This window comes from Penaeus vannamei, chromosome 2, assembly GCF_042767895.1.
Source record: "Penaeus vannamei isolate JL-2024 chromosome 2, ASM4276789v1, whole genome shotgun sequence".
Taxonomy (NCBI): domain Eukaryota; kingdom Metazoa; phylum Arthropoda; class Malacostraca; order Decapoda; family Penaeidae; genus Penaeus; species Penaeus vannamei.
The window spans coordinates 7959582-7965505 of NC_091550.1; positions in this window are offsets into that span (position 1 = coordinate 7959582).

The window sequence follows — 5924 nt, forward strand, 5'->3', positions numbered from 1 at the left end:
TCAACACTTGCATGGACTGGATACTGGGCAGAGCTATTGTTCAAAGTCATTGTGGGGCAACGCTGGGCAATATCAAGGTTACAGACCTTGACTTTGCTGATGACGTTGCCATTCTATCTGTCTTTGGAAACCCTAGTGGCGGCTCTCGATGCATTTAGCAATGAAGCAAAGCCCCTGGGTCTAGAGGTCTCCTGGACCAAGACCAAGGTCCAGGAATTTGGGGACTTGATAGGAGAACCTGTTCAGTCGGTACGTGCTTGCGGCGAGGACATTGAAGTCACAGAGAGCTTTACATACCTTGGTAGTGTAGTTTATAACTCTGGGCTGTCAGACCATGAAGTCAGCAGACGGATTGGCCTGGCAGCAGGGGTCATGAACTCTCTCAACAAGAGTATTTGGAGATGTCAGTACCTGTGCAGAAGGACCAAGCTTCGGGTTTTCAAGGCCCTGATAATGCCAGTTTTACTATACGGTAGCAAAACCTGGACATTGTCCTGTGCCTTGGAGGCTCGTCTTGAAGCCTTTTGCAATAGGTCCTTGCGCCAGATCATGGGGTACTGTTGGCGGGACCATGTGTCCAACCAACGGTTGCACCGTGAGACTGGCACAAGCCCTGTTATCTGCACAATCCGTGATCGCCAACTCAGGCTATACGGCCACCTGGCTCGCTTTCCTCAGGATGATCCTGCCCATCAGGTCGTCTCTATTCGAGACAACCCTGGGTGGAGGAGGCCTGTGGGACGACCGAGGAAGTCATGGCTTGGGCAGATCGACCAAACCTGCCGTGAAGAACTAGAGATGGGCCGAGTCCCTGCCTGGCGTCTAGCCATGAGGGATCCTCGTAGGTGGAAGAGATATATATATATATATATATACACACACACACACACACACACACACACACACACACACACATATATATATATATATATATATATATATATATATATATATACATATATATATATATATATACATGTATGTATGTATATATATGTATGTATATGTATATATACATATACATATATATGCATATATATATATATATATATATATATATATATATATATACACATACATATATATATATATATATATATATATATATATATATATATATATATGTATATGTGTGTGTGTATGTGTGTGTGTGTGTGTGTGTGTGTGTGTGTGTGTATGCATATATATATATATATATATATATATATATATATATATATATACATATATATATACATATATATATATATATATACATATATATACATACATACATACATACATATAAATAAATACACACACACACACACACACACACACACACACACACACACACACACACACATATATATATATATATATATATATATATATATATATATATATATATATATATATATATAGGTGTGTGTGTGTGTGTGTGTGTGTGTGTGTGTATTTAAATATATAAATATGTATGTATGTATGTATGTATGTTTGTATGCATGTATGTATGTACTTACATGTTTGTGCATTTATGCAGATATGTATTTATGTGGTTGTATGTATGTATATGTAGATATAGTTTCTTATCTATTCATTCACATGTACACAAACACAGACATTATATATGTACCCATATATAAGTATACATATTGTTTTTTTCGTATTTCAAGAAATGACCAATTATAGCCAAGCGGGCCATCCTGAGGCCATGACATCACAGCCAGTCACACGGGAGAATAATTTCATTGACTTCCGGTAACTGACGTCACGCTATATGAAAGAGAATACGACACGGTGTCAGCCAGTCTATCGCGGGCAGTGGGATCTGAACGGCCCCGCGTGTAAACAGATCAGGGAGCGAGTGAAGGGCTAGGCAAGGCGAGGCAGGGCGAAGCTAGCGTGTAGTGACGTGTGCGAGCTTGTGGAGTTTGCACGAGGGTCTCTTTGCCTGCAGGATAATTCCTCCTTTCGATTTTAGACAGCATGGGTCGCGGCAACTTGTGGAAAGTCGTCTTGCTCTTGGGTGAGTGTTTTGTGTCGCAAGTGTGTGCTTTTTATTACTGTTGTTGTGTGATGTATGATATATGATTTTCCTCTTTCTCTAGGTAGTACGGAGAAAGGTATAAGCGAAATGTGTGAAAAATCCTTCGCGTTTGCATATTATGATATCCCTTATCATATGCATTGTATATTTTAACCTTTGAAAGTTATTGATTTTCCAATGATTATTATCGCCCCGTCGGTCTTTCGCCTCAAACTGTACACTTGTTGCGCTCGAAAATGGACGCACACCTGGATGTAAACACGTTCAAGTGTAATTTCTCTCTATTCATCATCTACTTTACTTTTTCATTCTGTAGTTCATTCGTCTATTATTCCCTAATTAATCAACTAAAATTCATGTGATATACGGCCGGTTTGTTAAAAAGTCTTCGAGGACCGACCTAATGAACATTCATTATACGAACATGCTCATACGCCTAAACGGATGCACATCTATATTAGACATGCATATCTACCGTATAGACAGATAGATAAGTGTATATCAATATTGTAGATAAACAGATATACCTTTATTTCTGTGTATATGCGTCTGTATATTTGAATATCTATTGAATCGAGCCTCACACAATTTTAACAAACCGACCGATAAGAAAAAAACAAGATGGTGCCAAGGTCTATATAAGTATTTATATAGACCTTGATGGCGCCGACTTCTAGGTCAAGAAGAAAAAAATCCAGTTTTATTATCTGTCAGTCGCTTAAAGGTAGAACAGCCTCCTGACAAGAGTATAATAATAACCGGGATGTCATGACCGGGTATAACGATGTCTATCTTCATCATCATAACGAGATATAAAGTAGATAACTACACGAAATATGGCCCATTGGTGATGCTTATAAGTTCTGTGTAGCTTATTCGGCCGTGTTATGAACTATTTATAACATGCTATAGACACCTTATCTTATCAGGCAAAAATTAACCTGCAGGAACCATTTCCTTCCTTCATCCACACCTTTTTATGACCTTTACACTCTATGCTCCCCTATTTAATGCTCAGCCAACAGCTTGAAGAGAAAGGTATGAATGAGTGAAAGATCGTCAGAGTACCGTGAAGGAATTCTTTTTCATTCATTTTCTTTTTACGTTTCTCAAAATCAACAATGCTCAATGTAAATGGCTTTAACACATTCGTATCATCTTCAGGCTACCTTATAGTTATCCGCATCGTTATTATTCCTTTTTTTTTGTCTTTTCTATAGTCTTTATTAGCATCATTATTAGTGGCATTATCATCACTGTTATTACTTATATTACTTCCATGATTAGTGTTGTCATTATTAGCATCATTATCATTATTTTGATAATTATATTTACGATGATGATGATGATGATGATGATGATGATAATTAGTAATAGCACCAGAATTCATACTAGTATTGATTCTATAATCATTGTTATCCTCATTATTATTGTTATTATTATTTTCATTATTATCATCATTGTAATGATAATAATGATAAGTATTATTACCATTATCATTATTTTCATTATCATTGTTATTATTATTATATTATTATCATCATTATTACTATCATTATTATCAATATTATTATTGTCATTATTATCATTATCATTATTTTTTTTATTATTATTATCATTACAATAATTATCATCATCGTCATTATTATTGTTATTGTTATCATTATTATTATTATTGTCATTATGATTATTATCATCATTATTTAAATTATTATCATTATCATCCTCATCATCATCTTCATTATGCTCATTATCATTAACATCATTATCATTATTATTATCATTATTATCATTCTTTATTATCATTATTATTGTTATAATTATTATCATTATTGTTATTATTATAATCATCATTATTATTATTATTATCATTATCATTATCATCATCATCATCATTATCATTATTACCATTATTATTTTATTGCTATTATTACTATTGTTGATTATTCCTATTCCTATTATCAACATCATCATCATCATCATTACTATCATTGGTATTAGTGTTATAATTATCATTATTATCAGTATCATTATCATTACCATCCTTCTTTTTGGTATTATTCTTTAGTTATATCATTGATATCATAGTCATTATCATCAGTGTTATCATTATCATTTTCATTATTGTTATTGATGATGATGATAACAAAATTATCACCATAGATTAATCACTGTGCTTTTCAGTCGGTCTTCTACTAACGAATTATTGTAAGGATTTTAGCCGCTATAGACGATTTCTCATCCATTAATGACTCTTTTTGTCTTTTATTCACACAGAACTGCTCACTTTACCCCTTCTCTCGAAGCTCTCTTATCGCCCCCTTTGCCCAACCCATTTCCTCTTTCAACAAAGATCTTCCTTTCTAATCATTTCGAAATTTCTCCCTTCTCATCCGGGCCGACTTCGTCTACTTTGTCCACGTGTGCATTTTATTTTTGCATTTTATTTTTGCATTTTATTTTTGCATTTTATTTTTGCATTTTATTCTTGCATTCTATTTTTGAATTTTATTTTTGAATTTTATTTTTGCATTTTATTCTTGCATTTTATTTTTGAATTTTATTTTTGAATTTTATTTTTGCATTTTATTCTTGCATTTTATTCTTGCATTTTATTTTTGAATTTTATTTTTGAATTTTATTTTTGAATTTTATTTTTGCATTTTATTTTACACTGTATCACCACATAAGGGTCTGGGTGTGAAGTGGAGAGAATTCAGTGTAGTTTTGGGAGGTGGAGAGATCAGAGACGGCGAAAGTGTGTAAGAAAATAGTTTACACTGTGTCTCATCACCTCGCGAGAATGTTTTTTCTTCAATATAAACATACTACAAGCCTACACAAAGTTACAAGGAGTCACGGTGGCTGAGGCGGGGTGGTATTTTCAGCCAATGACCTATTTGTAAAAGAAAAAAAAATCAACACGTTTATAATAATCTTTAATTTCTTAAGATAGATATATATCTGATCTTCGGACACGTGCTTGTTTATTTGCATTTTGAAGAATATAGAAAAAAATATATAAAATTGTCATTCATCCTGTGATTAATCCTATTAATAATATCAGCGCTATGACCTTAGTATTAGTTTTATATCCTGAATCTCAGCGTTATAGCCGTAATCTCAGCGTTTATATCCTTAACATCAGCTTTATATCCTTAACATCAGCTTTATATCCTTAACATCAGCTTTATATTCTTAACTTCAGCTTTATATTCTTAACATCAGCTTTATATTCTTAACATCAGCTTTATATCCTTAACATCAGCTTTATATTCTTAACATCAGCTTTATATTCTTAACATCAGCTTTATATCCTTAACATCAGCTTTATATTCTTAACATCAGCTTTATATTCTTAACATCAGCTTTATATCCTTAACATCAGCTTTATATCCTTAACATCAGCTTTATATCCTTAACATCAGCTTTATATTCTTAACATCAGCTTTATATCCTTAACATCAGCTTTATATTCTTAACATCAGCTTTATATCCTTAACATCAGCTTTATATTCTTAACATCAGCTTTATATCCTTAATATCAGCTTTATATCTTTAATATCAGCTTTATATCCTTAATATCAGTTTCATATTCTTAATATCAGCTTTATATCCTTAATATCAGCTTTATATCCTTAACATCAGCTTTATATCCTTAACATCAGCTTTATATTCTTAACATCAGCTTTATATCCTTAATATCAGCTTTATATCTTTAATATCAGCTTTATATCCTTAATATCAGTTTCATATTCTTAATATCAGCTTTATATCCTTAATATCAGCTTTATATCCTTAACATCAGCTTTATATTCTTAATATCAGCTTTATATCCTTAACATCAGCTTTATATTCTTAACATCAGCTTTATATCCTTAACATCAGCTTTATA